Source organism: Pteronotus mesoamericanus, unplaced genomic scaffold (assembly GCF_021234165.1).
Source record: "Pteronotus mesoamericanus isolate MK-2021 breed Mesoamerican mustached bat unplaced genomic scaffold, CSHL_Meso_final contig_55, whole genome shotgun sequence".
Taxonomy (NCBI): Eukaryota; Metazoa; Chordata; class Mammalia; order Chiroptera; family Mormoopidae; genus Pteronotus; species Pteronotus mesoamericanus.
Genome location: NW_026555198.1, coordinates 3217531 through 3238725, shown reverse-complemented (window position 1 = coordinate 3238725; position 21195 = coordinate 3217531). Strand labels below are relative to the sequence as shown.

Genomic DNA, 21195 nt, shown 5'->3' with positions numbered 1-21195 from the left:
TTTTTACTCCTTTGTCAACTAGTGGTATGGGCTCCTTCATATGGCTATAAATGTCAGCTAATAGAGGGCTCTAGGGGAAAGACTAGTGAGTGTCATGAGGATCTGGGCTACCTGCTTACACATCTTGCTTGTGCCCTCTGGCCCTATTCATGTGTAATTCAAGATGAATTACTTCCATCTTATGATGAATTATTAATGGGCCCACCTAATCTTATGACTTGGTGCATCTGATAGAACCCAGACCATAGGTGAAATTATGGACTCTTGGTGTCTAATGGTCAGGCATTCTGTCTGGACTAGGACCCTGTAGCACACTGTGAGTTGCTTTTTTTAAGGTTTTCAGGTCTCCACTGCTATTGTCATGGTCTTGCTCTAGGATACCAGCAACTTGTTTTGTGGCTCTTCCACTGGATCTTGCCAAAATCTGCAGGTGGCATTGTTGTTCACTATTGATGCCTCCAGCACCATAGGGTCTGCTGGTCCACATGGTCCAAGAATCAGCGTTGCTTGCACTAAAGCCTGGACCTGATGGCAAAGCCCATTCCTACTTTAAGCCCCACTCAAAGCTAACAGAACTCCATTTTACCTAGTGTATAAGCTGGAGTTATATTCATAGGCGTGGTATAAGTAAGGTGCCTCAGAACCTAAAGGGGCCCATCAGATGTTTTGTTTCCTTTTTATGGTAGGAGATGCAAGATACGATAATTTGCCTTTCAGGTAGAAGGGGATGTTCTAGCACACTTTTGACCATTGAACTCCTAAACATTTTAAAAAGCAAATAAGGTTCTGACTCTTCATAGAATTTATCTCTTACCACATGGAGCATTTATGTCCAACCAAGACCTCTAACATATTTGGTGCCTCGTCCTCATCTGTCTCGATTAACATGTCTTTGATACAGTGGTTCAAAGTGATATTCTGCATGGTTTCCAAATGGCCCAGACTGCTTTGTGTACTATATTATGTCAAAGGGCAGGAGCATTAACTAGCCTTGAATCAAAACTATAAACACACATTGTTGTTCATTTCTATGTGAATGTTAGCTCTTTGTGATCCTCCTTTGTGCTTGGAACAGAATGCATTTGTCAAATCAATGTCTACAAACCATGTATTGTGGCCATATGAATATATTGTAACAAAAACCCACATTTGGCAAATTGGTTACAATTAAGGGCTACTATTTGGTTGAGCTTGATATAGTTTACAGTCATCCTACAAGAACTATTGGGTTTATGCAGGGTCAACCTGGTGAATTAAATTAAGATATGATGAGGACCATCATACCAGCATCCTTCAGATTTCATACCAGCATCCTTCATATTTTAAGAGTGGCACTAATTTCTATCATTTCCCTTTCCCTCCTGTGATGCAATATTGTTTTTGATTTGCTATTTTGGTCAAGGGGCAATTTATCATATGCTTCCATTTGCGTTTACTCACTGTGATAGCTTTTGCTCCATAGTTCAAGGACCCAATGTGGCCATTTCTTCAACTTCAAAATATGTCAATATTAATTATACATTTGGGCAGGGAGCAGGGAGGAATATCAATTGTGTCCATAGTTCCAGAGGATCCACTGTAAGCTGAACCTTGGGCAGGACTCCATTTATTACCTAGCCCTTCTTTGCCTTCACTCTAACAGTGAAGATGATAATAGCACTTGAGATCTCTAGATATTAGTATCAACTTAGACCCATGTTCCAGGAGTTCTTGGAACCACTGGGCATTCCTTTCCCCAGTATACATTTTTCTGAGTAAATGGCAATAGGTCTGTTTGGGAAAGGACTGAGGGAATCATTACTGTGTATGTGTGCCTTGATTTTTCAGGGACCTTTCTTCCGTGTACCCAGCCTCTTTAATCAATGGCATCTGGCCAGAATATGGGCTCAGGTTTAGAAACTGGGCCAAGAATCCTGAATTTCTATGAGAGTGACTGTATTTGTGTCCCAGTCATCCAGACTTAGTTTCTTTTGTTGGTACAAATTGAGTAATACACTTGTTCCCTGTCCATCTATTTTGCCTGAAAGAACATCTCATGTTCTATGAACCACCTCCATAACACTTACCTATCAGACCCCCTTAACTGCCACTCTTACCTTGCTATCCGTTATGACAATTGTGGCCTCATGGCTTCTGGCATTTAAGCTCTAACACTGGCCTCTATAGTTTTGGTGTCTTCTCATATACATTGCTATGAGCAATCTGTGGTTTTGCGACTGCCTCTCCTACTATCAGCCCTAGTCTGCAGAGGGTATCCACCACTGAACTTTTTAGTTAGACTGGTGCCCCTCTCATCAGAGCATTCTTTATGACCTTGGTACAAGGTGTGTCCCCAGGTCCATTCTGCAGAACATAATCATCTCATGGTTCTCCTCAGCGTTACAAAGTAGATCCATTCCATATTGCCTATTTTGCTGAACTTTTTAAAAAAGATTTTATTTATTTATTTTTAGGGAGAGGGGAAGGGAAGGAGCAAGCAAGAGGGAGAAACATCCATGTGTGGTTGTCTCTCGTGTGTCCCCAATGGAGGACCCATATTTTGCTGAACTTTTAAATCCTTTCCTCCATCATCTGCCTTGGCAATCCCAACGTTTCAGCTTCGCTCAGCATGGGCCATTAACTTTTCCATGCTTTTAGAAGCTATCCTATTAGGGATTCATATCTTTTCCTGAAGTCATATTAAGGGTGTTAAACCCTGTATATCTAGAGAATACTCACAGGTAAGTAGACTCCATATCCAATTTTATGATCCATCTCCCCTTTATGAAGCACCTTCACAATCTAGTCTCATGTGTTACTTTCTTAGCCCCTGTGGTACACACTGGCTAGTTCTTGTATCTTCTATGGGGATATAGGCCCTTTCCTCCCTCATCAGGTATAACACCTTCCCAGCTAATGCTGCAACTTAACCCTAGTCATGGGCCTAGTGGTGAGAAGAGGTTGAAGAGGTTGTGGGAGGAAGATACTAAGGGGAGTCCCTGTTGCCCTTTGTATGGAGACTTTTGAATTATCTCTGGCAGTGGGATGAACTTACTCCTACCAGGTGGACCACTTCTCTAGGCTCACAAGGTTCAGAAGTGTCTACTATTTCCTTCATAAAAGCCTGATATGTCTTGATTAGTGCCTTCCTTTTCATGGAACCACCCTTCCAATCCTGGTGAATGTTTTAACAATTGGACTACCACTTAGGGCCAGGAACTGCTTGTGTTCTACCTATTGCTGCTGAGGGGACTCTCACAGCCTGCCTGTCAGTGAGTGATCCAGCACCAAAGGCCTGTCTTATCACTTGCTTTCTTGTATTACTCCTCACACCAATATCTTCATACTGGGTTTTCTGGAAGCAGACACTAAGTTGGAATTTGGAGTACAGGATTATTTTTGGGACCAACAACCTGTGAAAGGAAGCATGATTGAGTAGAGGAAGGAATCCAACTGTAGTACAGGTCTGACAATGCCTTGGCCAACCTAGCGAGGAGCCCTGGAGCAAAAGTTGCCTTTCACAGCTGCCCTGTGGCAGATGGAAACGACCAGGCCTCTTTACTCATCTCCCCTCTCCCACTTTGCTCAGTCACTAGATTTTGGCAGCCTCAACCTCAAGTTACTTTCCTCTCTGCATGCATTACCTCAGGCAAGGTACTCTCTGCATCTGAGGCAGACCCAAAAGGAGCAGACAGCAGGTAACTGTGTGTGACCATACCCCCTGCAGGTGTGTAACAGGTCCTTCCTTGAAACAGGATCTGGGTAATGTATCTCCATGTCTGCTACTTCCCATACCATTCATGTTACCTGTGTCAGTACCAGTTACAGTTTGTGAACTGTCTCATTAATCTGAAGATCTAGAGCATAACATAGTGATTCCCTGACTGGTACACAGTGCTCTGAGACCAGCACCTGATTTAAGCAAGATCCAATACATTGGTATATTTCCTCAAGATAGCATTTTCTTTAGTTTTTTTTTTAAAATAAATTATCTCACTTTATCTAAATGTACAAAGCTGCTATAGAGAAGAGAAAGTAACATAGCAGATACTGAAGCAGTGTATAGTGGGAAGAATGTGGGTGTTGCGTCAGGGTGAGATAGCCTGATACTTAACTTTATATGTGATTAGCACATATTCAGTTTTCCATAAATATTGGTGAGAGTAGTTTTGTTAGGAATAGATGCCTTACTTTCAAAGATCAATGCATCCTTCCATCTTCTCCAGCTGTATCCTGAAATACAGACTTTTTAAAAAAATTTTTATTTTAATTTATTTTTTCAAATACATTTGTCTCTGCCTACCCCACACCACTTTCCCTTGCCCCCTCCCTCCTTCCCTCCCTCAGCTCTTCCCCTTTGGTTTTGTCCATGAGTCCTTGCTATATGTTCCTTGACTTTCCCCTTCCCTTCCTTGTCCCTGCCCCGCCTCCCTCCTTCCCTCTTGTCTCTGTTGATTTCTTTTCCTTTCAGTGTTGCTGGTCTTATTTTCCTTGCATCTTTGTATTGTTGGTTAGGTTCCACTTATAGGTGAGATCATATGGTATTTGTCTTTCACCACCTGGCTTATTTCCCCTGCTGGGACTATACCCTAAGAACACCAAAACACCAATACAAAAGAACCTATGCACCCCAATATTCATCGGAGCACAATTTACAATAGCCAAGTGTTGGAAGCAACCTAAATGTCCTTCAGTAGATGATTGAAATACAGACTTTTGACAATGGAGCAAGAATCAGTAGAATGCTAAGAAAGAGTTTCATTCATTAGTGAAGTTTTAATCTTAGCTTGGAGCCAACACTAAAGTGAGTATTATACAATACCTTTACATACTTTAAAAAGAACATCTTTGCACTGCTGCAAGTTTTCCCTCCACTTTTCCTTAACCTTCTACTGATGATTGCTGGTACCTTGGTGAATGGAGTGTGCTGGTGGACTTGAGCATGGCTCCTCCAAAGGGAGTTGCCCCAGATCCCTCCAGCACACTTCATTCACCAATCTCAAATCCACTAAACACCTTCTGATAAAACACTGATTTCAAGGTACCCAAAGAGTTATTTTGGAGCTCTTTGTTTTTCTTCTTTTCCTATGTCCTAAGAATTTGGAATTCTTAGTAAAGTAAGAACATCACTTAGTAAAGTAAAATATCACTTTCTGGCCAGGTGAAACTAGGCCATAATTAGCTTTGCCCAGAGCTCTCAAATGCACAGCCATCCTTGGATCTTCATCTTTAATCTTGGGACCGTGGTTGCATGTGATTTTGCAAGTGTAAAGCATGTTCTACAGGGTCCAGCAAAAATAATGTCTCCCTTTTTATTATCAAATATTTTATTACAAAATCATAAGCACATGATTCTGTAACATAACAATATCACACTCAACTGCATCATATGACATTTAGGGGAAATGTTCAAATTAAAACTATAAACTTTTGCACCCATATTATTACCCTACCAACCACACTCAAGCAAGTGTTACTTCTGCTGGACGCTCTATACTACTTCTAGTGTTGGCTCACAGCTGAGATTAAACCTTCACTGATGAATGAATATTTCATAACTAAAGGCAATACCTAAGAATTATAATCCTTGAACTGGCAGCAGTATGATAGCACACATGCTAGGAAGGTGTAAAGAGCTTTAAAAACAAGCATTTTCTGATAATTTTATCTTTTGTACACTGTAAGAAGACTCACCAGCTTGGTCACTGAAGGTTGGTCAGGGATAGGGGTGTTCATTGTATTCTTTACAGTCTTCATCTTCTTACATTAGTGGTAACCTTTTCCCACCAGCTACCGTCATATCATTACCTCACTATCTACAAACCATATCCATTACCATCATCATCAGAGCTGTCTTCATTATAGAACATGACCATACCCCTACATGAACAAGCTGGTTTTTTTCAGGACCTCTTGTCTGAATTCTTTTTTTTAAAATTAAATTTATTCATTCATTCATTCAAATATGTGTGTCTCCATTTTCCCGCCACCGCTTTCCCCTGCCCCACCCATGCCCACCTCCCTCCCTCAATCCTTCCCCACTTTGGCTTTGTCCATGGGTCCTTTATACATGTTCTTTGATTTGACCCTTCCCCTTCTTTTCCCTGTTACCCCCTCCCTCCTGCCCCCTCATTACTGTTGGTTTCTTTTTTCTTTCAATGTTGCTGGTTATATTTTCCTTGCTTGTTTGTTTTGTTGATTAGATTCCACTTGGGTGAGATCATATGAGATATATATAGATATAGATATAGATATGGCATGTTTCTAAGTGCCTTCACAATATTATATATAATGACAAATCTATAAATAATATAATAATAAATATAATAATTTGTAATAATTATATAAATATATATATATATATATATATATATATATATATATATATATATATATATATATATATATAAAATTCTGGCCTGCTTAGTGAACCACAATTAACTTGCTAATTCTGGCACTGGCAGAAGAATATATAATAAATATATTGTATATTATATATATAGCATTCACCAGCAAATCCAGTTGCCTCCACATTCAAAAATATCCAGAATGTGATTATGTATTTAATATTCTATACTGATAAACCATCACTTGGACCATAGCCATAGCCTCCTAACTAATCTCTTTGGTCAACCTAAGTGATCAGTCTTTCCCCATAGCATCCATTCTTTTTCCAGTAGAAACCCAAATGAGCCTTTGTTAATGTTAATCACATCATTTCACTCTCCTGTTCAGAAGTTTTTAACCATTTTTGGTTATATTCATAAAAAAATCCATATTTCTTATCACCTACCATGAACCCCTGCATGGTCTAGGCTCTCCTGATCTCTTAAGCTTCATGTCCTGTCACTCTCCTTTCTAATTCTGCTCCAGCCACACTGGATAAAATGAGATAAGGCAAATGTTATAGGATACATGATGGGACTTTTCAAGTAGTCCTGGAAATTAGATTGAAGCTCAAAACTAGGGGCAATGGGTGTTAGATAAATGAATAATAATGAAAGCTTACAGTTATTCATCACTTACTATGTGCCAAGCATGTTTCTAAGTATTTTCACATGGATCGATGCATTTAAATACAACTCCATGAAGCAGGTACAATTATCTTTCTCATTTTACAGAAAAGAAAACTGAAGTACAGAGATAATCCACAAGTTGCTTGAAGACACACAAACAGTGAGTGCTGGGTCTATGAGTTAAATCCAGGGAGTCTGATTCTGCAATCCTCATTCTCCACAGCTACACTTCAGCTGTTCCTCACAGTCTCATGGGATCAACCAAAGAGCTACCAAACACACCATTGCAATACTTGCTAAGAGGTAGCTAAGTCTTCCCCTTGAGATCTTCACCTTCCACCCCATCCAACCTAGATAAGCAGAAGAATGGGGCTTTTTGAAGGGCAGGGCCTTGAGAGAGAAGGAATTTGTATTAGTGGGTCATTATTAAGCCAAGAGCGGGCATTTTCCTTTTCTCCCCATGAGGGGCAAAGGACTCATCAAGTTCAAGCCAAATGAGACTGAACTGCTAATATATTCCAGAGTACCAATTACACTGAGCTATTTAATGTCAAGGGCTATATCTTTTTGGGTCTCTGTATCTGCAGTTCCCAGCACAGTGTCAGGCACAGGGTAGGAGTTCAGTACACAACTGAGCGAGGCACAGCTGCACTGGATGTTTTGTACATTGCCAAACACTTGCTTCAACTAGCAGAGGAACACCCAGGAAATGAGATGGGTGGATTGGAACTTGAATTGCTTATGATCTAGACAGGGTGATGGAAAGCAGAGCAATTGTTGGGGGGTGGAAAGACAAGTACAAAAAGACACAGAGAAAAGTCCAGTTGCCAAGTATAAAAACTAAAGATAAGCCTCATTTCCAAGTAAAAAAACTAAAGGAAATCAGCAAGGAGGGCTTGGTAAAATTGCAGTTATTATTGTCTTCATGTAGTGAATGTCAAAACAAGATGCAAACTGATGATGCTGGACATGGATTTATGCCCATGGTGCAATCAGACATGCCAGAGAGGGTCAGTCACTTGATTTGCTGGGGCCCTTCACCCTGTTCATGTGATTGATTGGGACCCAAAGACATAGGCACATTATTACAGGAAAAATCATGGTAATGAAACTTGCCAGAGAATAATGACTACATCTTACAGCTGCATCTGATTCTACTACATCTGTGACCATCGGCTCAGTCAGCAATGCCAGAGTCACTTGAGTAATTGTAGCCAGAGTTAGGGAGGCTGCCAGCCCTGGCTCCTGCAGTAGGCCCTGGAGCTGGGAAAATGGAATAAGCTGGTGTGGGAGAGGGATCTACTTTCAATAGGAACCATGGACAAGTGGATTAGAGAGGTCCTTTTACTAATAGGCAGCAGAGTAGTATGGACTGTTGGTTATAAGCTAGGGCATTGGAGCCACACTGTCTAGCTTCAAATTCTGGCTTGCTTAGTAAACACAATTAACTTGTTAATTCTGGCACTGGCATGTAAGATGTTAATAAACTCCTACACATCTCTGTTTTCTCATCTGTAAAATGGAACTCAAAATAGTGCCTACCTCATGGGATTGTTATGAGTATTAAATGAAATAGTGTATGTAAAGTACTTGGAACTCAGCTTGTGCTTAACAAATATTTGCTATTTTTATTATTTATATTACTATTGCCTTCTACCTGTATTTTTCACACTATGGCTTTAATCCAGCAATAGATGAGAAAAATCATATAGACAGTGATGACCTGAATATTTCACTAATAAAATAGGATTAAATAAAAAATGTGAGTGCAGTGAATGTTAGAAATATTATTTCATGAAACTTATTTCAGATGTTTATGTTTGTGCATGTATAACACACATGCATATACAGACACATAAACACATACATGAGTACACATGAAAATATATACATATTTGTATGTATAAATATATACATGTTATACAAACACAAATATATAAAAACACATTAACATGCATACACACATGCACAAACACATACATAAAGTAACACATATACACATGCACACACATTTACACATACATATATACAGATTCATATCCATACAAACACAAATACGCATCTGCCAATACAAACATGCATTGTACTGATACATATAAACATACCCATACCATATGTACATAAACCCATACATACAATACATGTACAAAACTAGGGACTACGTATCTCAGTATTGATTATACAGGGGTGGGGAAAAGAAAGTTTATAGTTGTGACTACACAAAACACAGAGTTTATTCTTGTATTATTATTTATTAGTTATTGAATTATTTATTTGCATTACAACTGTAAACCTATTTTTGCCCACTGCCCCTGTAGTTTGATGGGGTCATGAGACTAGTTCTCACCAATTGCTTATGAATAAAGAAATCTGTATGACTTCCAGGCAAATCATGAACATTTTCTTCAACCCTTTTTCCCTTTTTACTGAGCAGATGCAGAGGAGCATAGTGATCTGGGGAGCCATGTGTTAAAGTTAGAAGGAGCCCGGGTCTCTGAGTCACTGATTAGAAGAGAGCTGTCTGCATAACAGGAACACCCATTTAGACTCATGAGTAAGAAGTGAAAGTTCTATTATATTGGAACCTATCACATATTTGAGTCTGTTTTATGAGTTACCCTACTCTATTTAACGCAAGTGCCTTATGTTAGTTGCATCTTTCTGGATTTATAATTAAGATAGCACATTTCCTGAGTTTGGTCATTCTCTTAGTGTGTTTGGGCTACTATAACAAAAAAAAAAGTCATAGACTGGGTAGCTTACAAGAAACAAATGTATTCCTTATAGTTCTGTATGCTGGGAAGTCCAAGATTGAGGCTCTGGCAGATTCAGTGTCTGGTGAGGGCCTGCTTCCTGGTTCATAGACAGCTGTCTTCTCATTGTGCCTCATATGGCAGAAGGGGAGAGAGAACTCTCTGGACTTTCTTTTGTAAGGATATTGATGCCATTCATGAGGACTCCACCCTCATGACTTAATCACCTTCCAGAGGTCCCACCTACCACCATCACATTGGGGGTTAGGATTTCAACATGTGAAATTTGAAGGGTCACAAAAAGTCAATCTAAGGAAGTCATGGATTCAAACTTGCTATCTAGAACCCTTTCTACTGATTTTGAGAATTAGTACTTGTGCTTTGCAAGCAGGCTGAAGATTTTTAATAATGGAAAAAAGCAGTTAAATGACTATTGACCTTCAGATACTTTAGTTGGTGCCAAACATATAAAGATTATTTATTTTACTTAATAAACATTTAAAAAGCACTTACTCTGCCTGGTGCTGTTATAACTGCTTTAAAAATATTAACTCATTCCATTTTCACAACAATTCTATGAGCTAAGCTCTATAACTACCTCAACTTTACATATGAGGAAACTGATGTGTGGAGACATTCAATCATTTGCTCAAGGTCACACAGCTAATAAGTGGCAGAGTTGGGGAGGAAAACCCAGGCATTCTGGCTCCAGAGTTCATGCTTTTGTCTACTGTACCAGATTGCTTCCCATTAAGGGATGAACTGTTTTTTTTTCTGCTCTACCCTTGGAGGAGAGCAGATCTGATGCCTTCCCTCATCCTTAAAGGAGGTAGTGCATTTTTGAGGAGTATTTGGGTCCATGTTTTTGCCTTCAGCAGAAGACAGTTTCGTATCCCGGAACTCTTCCTGCATCAGAAAGTAGAGGACTGTTACCTACTGCCCCCATCTTACCATTTTGAGTGTCCCATGGAGGTTGCATGTGTGCACATGGAGGAAGACAGCCAGCCCCACTGAGCTGCTTTGCTTGTGAGAATTAATAGGATCACAGCACACAGTAGTATGATTGCAAATAGAAATACTGCTCTGCGCAAACAAATCTGTTTCTTGCTTCATGCCAAGAACTTCAGTGGGTAAACTCGCATTCAAATTGGCCTTGGTGCATGGAGTGTTTTTTTCTGTAAGAAATCCTTGGCCTTGGCCAGAGCTCACTAGTCTATGATCCCAGTTAGTGAGTGTTCAGTAGGGCAGAATTGGTCCATGACTCTGAGTTGTCAGGGGTCTTCCTTGTCGTTGAGTGAGAGACGTAAATATCCCACCGCCAGCAATTATCTCTTGTCTTCACTAAAACTGTGGTTAAGTAGTTAATTCTCACACACCCCCTTTTTTTACTCTCCAGTTAGAAGTTCCAATGGGAGTCTCATAACTCTATCACTTTTTATTGCTAGGGCTAACCTTATCCTTACCTCCACTAACCCCATTACTGAGGCACCCCCTCAACCCTGTTTTAGTCTCTGTCCCTTCTTTAAAATTCTCCAAGAGCATGATGTTTCTAAATGTTTATACTTCTAGATACAAAATTGTAAGAACTGAGAGCATCAGAGCTGAAAAGGCCTTTAGAGATGGTTTTCTACCCTAACCCCTTCATTTTATAAATGAGGATACTGAAGTCAAGGGGAGGATGATTCACAGCAAGGGTGTATGCCTGGAAGTGGAAGTGAGCAAGACTGCGACTGAGGTTTGACCTGTGTCCCTAAGTCAGGGCTACTATACTGATAAGCCACAGCTGCTTGGGCAAAATTGTGCCTTGGGGTTGGCCTTCTAGGCAGTGCACTTAGCAGAGCCTAAACTACAGTATAAGGGGTTACATGATTTAGTGAGAAAAGGTTGCAACTCAAGCCTAAAAAGTAGAAATCATAATAGATGCCAAACATCAGGTCCCCTAATATAATCAGATGTTATGATGTTTGCTTACATGCTCAATTTTTGAGACAAATAAGGGTTAATTATCACACCTATAGTATATCATTTGAGTGTCACTGTAATCTTCCAAGGTTGGTTTTATTATCTTATTTTACAGATCAGCAAACTGAGGACTAGAACTATTAAATAACTTACTAAAGGTAACAGCAAGTAGTTGCAGACCCCAGATTCACACCTAGCTCTGTCTTGCTTCACAGTCCACATGTTAAACCCTGAGCCAAGTGGGGACTGCTTCACCACCATATGAGACTCTCAGATGCTCCACTCCCAGAAGTATGCTGAGACTGGAGCCTTCTGAGAGCTCTTTTCCCATTTCCTTTGGGATAATCAGTAGTAGCACCTAAAAATCATGCCCTGACTGGCAGTCAGGCCTTACCATGGACTCCAGGGAGAGTAGGAGTTTGGCTTACACAGTCCATTGTTCCTTAATAACTCATCATTTCCCCGGGTGACCAGCTGGTGCTGGCCTGCTGAAGTTGCTCTACAAATGATCCGTACCATAAACTTCACACTAATATACTGGGAAGTTAATGGTTTTGGTTTCTAAGGGATTATGGCATTTCAGAAGAGAAGCAGCTTATTGCATTTTCATGTTATTCCAGAGGGAGAGGCTCATTAATAATAAACCTGTAGCATGCTTGGAGTATGGGCAGGTGAGCGAGAGGAAAAGAAGAGTACAGTTCCTGTCACTGGAATGACGCCTTGCCTATGTAAAGCCATGATTCCTGTCAATATCACCTAGGTCTCACTTCCTTCATTCCTTTACTATAGTGCAATGAAGAAGAGAAAGGCAAAACAAGTTCGTTCCCTCTGAGTATGTTCTCGAATGCAGCCATGTGTCCTGGCACTTGGAGAAATGGGCAAAATCCCATGATAATAGCTAGTATCTATGTGGCACATAGTATATGTCATATACTGTTTTAAGTGCTTTATGTACACATTAATTCACTCAATACTCAAAACAACCATAAGAGGTAGGTACTTTTCAATTATTATCATCACCATGTTATATATTTAAAAACTGAGGAAGAGAAAAGTATTGTAACTTGCTCAAAAATGCATAGCTAGGATATGATCATGCCAGCTCTGTAAACCCAGGCAGTATGACTCTGTAGAGTGTGCACATGATCTCACACCATTCTATGTAAGGGAGGGGAAATAGTGGCTAAAATATGATTCTGCTTATCGTTTGAGGACAGCCTGCTTCTGTTTGACTTGAACTTGGCCACAGTACTTGCCAGGACATTGACAAAGACTGCAGTGTGATACATTGATCTTCATGCTGTATGTGTGATTATTTGCTTGTCTGCCATCCCTATTCTGTATGGTTCATGTCAGGGCTACCAAGAGCAAGAATTGTCAACATCCAGGAAACAGGAAGTTCTGGATTTATCTCCTTTCTCCTGCAAAACTGAAAACTGAGCCCTTTTTCCTAGTCAACTAATTCCATTCTTGTTCATTCTTTTGTGGACCAAATCAACCTTTTGTTTAAATGAGTGAAGATAACACCAGCACTCACCATGTTATGTCTTCTCCCTGGAGAAAAGAGGGAAGGCATACTTATCAGTAGTGCAGTTAAATAATCTCTGAATTGGACTGGTTCCAAATAATTTTAACTATAAAAGTATATGAGTCTGCAGATGGAGATTAGAATTTTGAGCATCTTTGCAATTTCTTATAATTGCAAGAAAAATTTCCAAGCCCAACCTCAAGAATTTCATAATCCTGAAGCTCCCTATTTCATTGCAAAAAAAAAAGAAGCAAGTGGCAAGAAAAATTTGTTATTTGGTGCCCTACATTTGGAAAAACACAAGTGGTTTTAAACATTACAAATGTGTTATTTTTAGAAGCCCCCAGACTCTTATTCAATTTAGAAGGCTGATCAAAATGAAATAAAATAAAATAAATAAATAGCGAGAGTTTCTGCTCCAATTAGGTCTGTTTCAGTTTCCATGGCATCCAATCTGTTAGCACCCATATTCTCACCAGGATCTGTGCTTACCTTTTAGGATGGCAATGTTTGCTTTGAGGTTTATAGACCATATCATAGTTCAAAGGATTCCATTATACTCAAGGAAAGGGAATTTATGGACGGCAGTAGGTGATGCTATATTTGATTCCTGGCGTCAGTGTTTGGTCCTACCCTTCACATGTCTCTGTGGGTAACTGTGATTTGATAGAATTACAGATGATATATTTACGGTAAGAGCTTGGTCTCTAAATACATTGTTTTTACAGCAGCCGCTCCAGATAACATTCATAGGCTGACCCTAATAAAAGGGTACCCCAGGGAAATCACTCCATTGCAGAGAATGTGGAAACAACCAGGGTTTGAACAATGTGTAAATGTTCATTTTGCACTTCAAGAAATTTAACCACAAGGTTCAAGAGAAATTTTTCATGTATCAGTGGGTCCACACTAAATTTATTGCCTTGAGCAAACAAACAGACAAACCAACAGGCAACCATACAAATAAAACATTTGTAGGCCTTCCTTAGAATGGGAAGAAAATGTGATTAAACTGATATGTGCAATTTCCAAGGAAAGTAACAGGAAGGCAAGCATAGAATTATTAAAATATATACAACAATGTGAAATAGAAGAATGTATAATGAATTTAGCTGGTGGAATGGGCTTTGTTCTTCTCTGGACATACCACTTCAATATAATATTCCATTTAGAAAATACATATGCAAGTCCCACATTTTATGATTACCCCTGGCTCTCAAAGTTCATGCTTAGTGCTTTTACATCAGGTGACATCTTTCTTTAACCTTATGCCTTCCATTTCTTTTAAATTTTCTATTTTTCAATCAGATTGCAATTAGAGCAGCATCTTTGGGAAGATCAATTTAGAACAGCCCTTACCGTTAGTTTCTTTGTTCTCAAAAGGAAAAAGCTGCATTAGAACACAGGTTCTTAATCTGGGTTCATGGGTGGGGTTCATGGGTGGGATTCGTGGGGGTCTCTAGGCCCCAGGAAACTGTGTGCAAAATTTGGCATGTGTGCATAAGTACATATGTGCAATGCGTGAGGAAAGAGTCTATGGCTTTTCTCAGACTCTCAGATGTTCATGTACCCCGGAAAATTAAGAATTTCTGAGTAAAATGCTTTCTGAGTTCCTTTTTAACCCTAAAGTTCAAAGATATTTGCTAAGCAGATTTATTACTGCTCTTCCTTAGTTGAGGGGAAGGTGATAGGAAATTCAACAGGTAGCCCAGTGGAAGCTGTATAACATTTGCCATAGTCAAGCATAATTGAAAATCTAACTATGTAATGAGAAAACATAATGCATGATTTTTAAATTGGAGACAGAGAAGTAATAAGGACTAATAACTTCCAAGCCTCAATAATTTTGTCACATTAGTAATAATAAAAAATTTCTTCAGGCCCACTTTATTTTCAGTATTGCTTTTTACTGTGCTAACTGCCTACTTTTCATTCTTTTCACATATCCACGATATCCCATGGACTTTCAGAATAAGCTACCCGAATACAGCCTAAACATGTGAAGGAGACAAGATGAGAATGAAGCTGACTATGATTGCAACTAGGTCAAATCTATTAATATGTGATATTTATGTCTCCGCATGGTTGAAGCTGCAAATCCTTTTGTATAACATTTCCTCTTTGATCGAAAAATTTTCATTCAGAATACTTCAAACCTGTCCTTTCAATTTTTTATCATCCCTGAAAATTTCATTTTAAATGAAGCACAATGTTATCATGATTAAATGGATATCATTGTATCATATCACTTTGCTGTGGTATGAAACTTTCTCTCTAGAGTTAATTTCACTGTTCCCTATCAGAAATGTGCCTGTGAACTTGGTGGGAGTGGTTGTGGTGGTTAGGGGACAGAGCTAATGAGGACAAAGTCCCAAGTTCAGTATCCGTAAGTGTCTTAGTTATGTTCCCTGGGCATAAACTGCACTCCAACTCTGGCCAAAAGACTCTTGGGGTCAATGGAATCCAGGAAAGAGAGGATATGACTTAGTATAAAAGTAAACCCATCCTCTATGACTGAAGAGACAGCTCAGAGAACACACATTTCAGAATCTTCCAATGTTAGTGTTGGAAAGAACCTCAGATCTCTTCTCTTCTTCATTCTCATCTGATGTGCAGTAATTTTGTCAGGGTTATCCAGTGTACTCTTGAATACCTCCAGTGACAAAGAACTCATTGTTTAACAGTGCTATCCATTGAATCTTGGAACAGTTCTAATAAATTTTTTTTTTACGTGAATGACAATTGTCTGCCATTCTGTAAACTGGTTCTATACCTTTTCTGTGTGATCAACAGAATAAGAGTCCTTTACAAGCCAATTCTTTACAAGTTGGAAAACAGCAAAAGGGTTGAAGTAAAGGCTTCTGGCTTTACCTCTACAGTGCCATAATTATTGGCTTATGTCAGCAGAGAGAGCTGTTGCTTAGAGAAACAAGCATTTAAGCAGAGATTTTGATACTTCATGTAAAGCACTTAGGTAAAGCATTTGGAAAAGAACATTAATTCCCTTCCAGTTATTGAGAACTGTTTTACATATACACCCAGGTGGATGATATAAAAAGGATCACTAGGGAGGTATTTATCAGCCTTCAGCTGGCAAAAAACATTGCAATGGGCACTGCCTCCAGAATGGAGATTTGGGACATCCATGGGTTTTTCACACCATTCTGTCATTACTTCTCCAGAGGGCCTACTGGGGAGATCTTTGAATGAGAAGGTTGACTTTTAGTCCCCACAGAAAACATGTATCCATTCAAAAAGTATTTCTTGAAGGCCTTTTATGCCTCAGATGTTAAGGATACAGTGATGGGCAAAACAAACAAGGCCAGCTGGGGGATATGGACATTAAACAAATACACGAGTAATGTATAAATCCAAGTCATGATCACTGATTGAAAAGAAAATTACAGGTTATTTTTAGAGCATATAACAGGTCTGATTTGGTTGAGTGTTTCAAGGAAGGCTTGCCTGACATTTGAGCTAACGTAATGGATGAATAGGACAGTAAAGGGAGTAGAGGTGGGGGAAGCATTCTAGTCAGAGGCAACAGCATATGCAAAGGCCCTGTGAGAGAGAAGCATAGGAAGAAGAATTGAATATTTAAGGAACTGAGAGAGGGCCACTGTAGGTAAAATTCAGAGATAAGGAGTGTTGAGGTACAAGATGAAGCTGGAGAGGTTATAGGGGCAAGTCCATGAAAGATCCAGCAGTCTATGGGTAAGACACATACAACTTTACCTTTTGCTTTTCCCCTGACGAAGTCACTGTCCTTTTCAGCAAATGTCATGATCACCACCACCCCTGTCAGTTCTTGTATTATTCTTGTCTCCAGTGATAAAGACTAACAAACTTTAAGAACACACAATAAGGTCCTCTTTCTTTTCAATGAGGTGGTGGAGTGGTCTCCCCAGCAGACGCAGAGATGCAGATCTTTGTGAAGACCCTGACTGGCAAGACCATCACCCTTGAGGTCGAGCCCAGTGACACCATTGAGAATGTCAAAGCTAAAATCCAAGACAAGGAGGGCATCCCACCTGACCAGCAGTGACTGATGTTTGTGGGCAAACAACTGGAGGATGGCTGCACTCTCTCGGACTACAACATTCAGAAAGAGTCCACCCTGCACTTGGTGCTTCGTCTGCGGGGTAGCATTATTGAGCCCTTTTCCCCACCAGTTTGCCTAGAAGTACAGCTGCGACACGATCTGCCCCAAGTGTTATGCCTGCACCCCAGGAAGTCGAGATGAAGGGAAAAGGCTATAATGTATATTGAGCACCTGCTATTCACCAAACACGGTGATTTTTAACCACTCACCATAACACTGAAGTAGTGTCCTTTCCACCATTTCACAGAGGATGAAATTGGCACTCAGAAATCTTGAATAATTGGTCCCATGTTATATAAACTAATAAACCCAGATAGAAACTCATATTTGACTGACTCCGAAGATTCTGCTCTTTCTCCCAAACCAAACTGATTCTATCTTCCTTATTTTGTTGTTCGTTAGCCTCCCAGTAGAAGTGTCCTGACTACATTAATTTTAACATTAAGGTAACAATTTGAAACATACCAGTAGCTGGTATCAATGAGATAACATTCAGTGAGGGTTGAAGTTCCTGGACACAAGAGCCTCATTCATACTTCATAATGCCCTTTATATTCACAGGGAACCAGATATGGTCATTCCAGAAGTTTTTACATAGAGCATCTTTCCCATCACCTCTTGCAAGTGAGCACTTAATGCAAATGTTTGTCAGGGTGTTCTAATAAATTTTTTGTAACCTCTATGAAGCTGATTACCTCTAGACCCAGGCTTGGCCCAAGGTAACATTCAAAGAAACATTCTGAACACCAAGAAAAATGTTAAAACAATTATAATCAGTACTATCAATGTGGACTCAGAATTCACCAAAGGGGATTCAAATTTCCATGTTTGTCAAAATTTCATGAAGATCTTTCTTAAACCTCCCATGCCTTTCTCTCAATAGCTTACACAGTACAGATACCACAAACATCTCAAATATTTCTTTCTCAGTCTCTCTCTCCAAATCTTTCTCAAATCTAGCCTGTGCTGCTGACTCTTGTCTTTCTTGCTCTTTCCTCTCATTTACTGTATTTATTCATCTTTTTTTGCCAGTAACTTTCTGCTCTGTCCATTATTAATGTTTCAAGTGGTCTCAGTGGTCAGGATGGCAGAAAAAGGATCTTTATAAATCAAGAGGTGCAAGGGCTTCCTTGAATATCTAAACTTTAAGTTTATTTTTACTTCTACTTCACATTAATTTTTGTGATGTGTCTACTTCAAGATTCTTTCAACTTCATACAATAACAATGTTCAAAAGTGAGAAGTACTTTGCTTTCTATTTCCTAATCTTGGCAGAGTCTGCTAATGCTCATGGATAGCGCTGACCTACTCTGTACTTCCCAGTATCCCTTTGGAGTTGGATTGGCCACGAGACTGGTTCTAGCATATGGAATTTGAATGGAAGTGACATGTGTCACTTCTGCACCTAGAAAGGTAAATATACAGTTTGCCTTTTCTGAACTTTCTCACCTGTTTGGTCTGGGTACACCAGGTTGACCTGGAAGCCACTAGATGGAAGCACTCTGAGTCTTTGAGTCACTGCTTAAAGGAGAGTTGACCCACACTCTTTGATCCTATCAGTGAGAAATAAAGTGTAGTTGCATTGCTTGTTTCAGAATCTAGTGCTAATTAAGCTAATAGATTTTCATATTGTATTTAAAAATCATTAAGAAGTTCGCAGGTAATGAAGTCCACTTCAGCAATATTTTCATTTACGGTTAGTACTCTTTATGCCCCATTTAAGAAATTTTTGTCTAACCCAAGGTCATGAAGGTATTTTCTGATACTTTATTCTAGAAGTTTTATTCTTTTGCCTTTTACATTTAACTCTATGATCTATCTCAAGTTATTTTTTGTATATAACTTGAGGATCATGGTTAATTTTCCATATAGGCATACAATTGAACCAGTGTCTTCTGTGGGAAAGACCATCCTTCTCCCACTGGGATTCAGTGCCCCCTTCATTGGGTATCAGATGTAGTAAACAATCCCTAAAAGGGCTCCCAAGGATTCCCACATTCTAGGTAGTATTTATACCCTTATGTAATCTCCTCCACTTAAGTGTTGGCTGGGCATAGGGACTCACTTCTAATGAACAGAATATGGCAAAAAATGACAGGAGGTTACTTCTGTGATTAGGTTAAAAAAGACCATAACTGCCACTTAGTCTCACTTTGTCTCACTCTTAAGTAAAAATTTTATATTCCCCCATTTTAATTTGGTTTGTGCTCTGGTAAGGTTGAGGAGAAGGGATATTCATAGGACTGCAAATGGTAGTCTATGTTGATATTGCTCAGAATAAGATAGTGCTAGAAAGGTACCCCTCTGCCAATTGGATCATTAGGGGGAGCTTCTGCTGGTCACCTGCAGTAGATCATATCACACAGGAGGCCCCAGGTGCAAAAGGCTTCTCTAAGGAGATGAGATCTAAGTGCTGAGAAGAAGACAGCCATTCTGCATTTCAGTCTGGGAGAATGGCAAGTGTAACAGCACAGAGAAGGGAAGAAAATGAATCCCTTGGTGCAATATGTTGGCAAAGATGCCTTTAATATCAGAAAGGAAAGACCTTCTACCTCATCTGGGTTATACAACATGTAAGGAAATTAATTTTTATTTTGTTATCTGGATTTAACCTTCTATCAATAATAATACTACATATAAAATAGACCTCTTTTTTTCTCTTTTTAAGGCTATGATTAAGAAAAATCTGAGGTATACAATTTCATTCTTCAGTAGCATTAGTTTTCTGTAATATAGATGGAAATCAAATAAACATGGTTTTGCCCCTATTCCTTCCATCCCTCTCCCATGTAGACATAAAACCCCTATATCAGCACATAAGCTTTCAGGGGCCAGAGAACATTCTTCTTTTTTTGTTGATAAGTAAGATAGCCCACTGTTGTTTCAAAATGTTTCTAATTTAAGAGCAATATTCTAAGAGACACAAGCTAACCTGGTGGCTGGAATGTTGCCGACCTTACACATGGAAGATTTTAAATCAAACCAGTTTTGTTCATTTCGTTTCACAATTTTCTTGGGGCCCGGAGAATTCCCAAATCCTCTAGTTCTGGCAGGAGGAGCAGAAGATATTTCAGTATCCATTTTATAGCCCATTCAGCTGATGTGCTTGGGACAACCTTAGCTTTGTCCTCTTCACCTGGCATGTGCCATTGCTTAGAAATAGAGTGCAGGGGTCCCAAATTCCAGCAATGTCTGTACAAAGGCAAGGTCAAATGAAAAAGGAAGGCGAGGTTCAGTTAGTCCAGTTGGGCTGGGTTGTGTTCTTACTATGAAGGATTGCCAGGGAAGGGAAAACATGATGGGATGACTTTGCCACTTCAGTCAAAACAAAATAAAGCAATTTAACTTCCATTTTCTAGGAGCATGGCACAATTTTGAGCCCCTTATATTTCAGATAAGAAATTGTGTTAGACACAGAGAAAATAACAGCTGATAGGAAGTCAAATAGGTAGTAAGTAGTTGATCCAGGGTTTGACCCCAAGTCTGTCTGATTCCAAGTGATCAGTGAATCACACTGATGAATGATTCCAGAACACTCATGTGACACAAAGCTCTTTATAGTAATAAGATGTTAAAGAACCAAATGATAGTATATTTTACAGTGGGAAAATATTCATCCATTACAAAAATAATTAAAAAATGGAAAGATAACCCTGACTAGGTAACTCAGTTGGTTGGAACGTTGTCCCATGCACCAAAAGGCTGTGGGTTTGATACGTAGTCAGGGAGTGTATGGGAGGCAACTGATCGATGTTTCTCTCTCTCTCTCTCTCCACTCACTTTTTTCTCTCTAAAATCAATGAATATGTCCTTGGGTAAGGATTTAAAGAATAGGAAGATATCCAATTTATTTTT

The 21195-nt window shown here is 39.4% G+C and overlaps 1 pseudogene; it reads right to left on the bottom strand.

Annotated features, from left to right (window-relative positions):
- Nucleotides 1–271: 271 nt before the first annotated feature.
- Nucleotides 272–21195, bottom strand: part of LOC129075523 (N-acetylneuraminate lyase-like) — a 55904-nt pseudogene continuing 34980 nt past the window's right edge.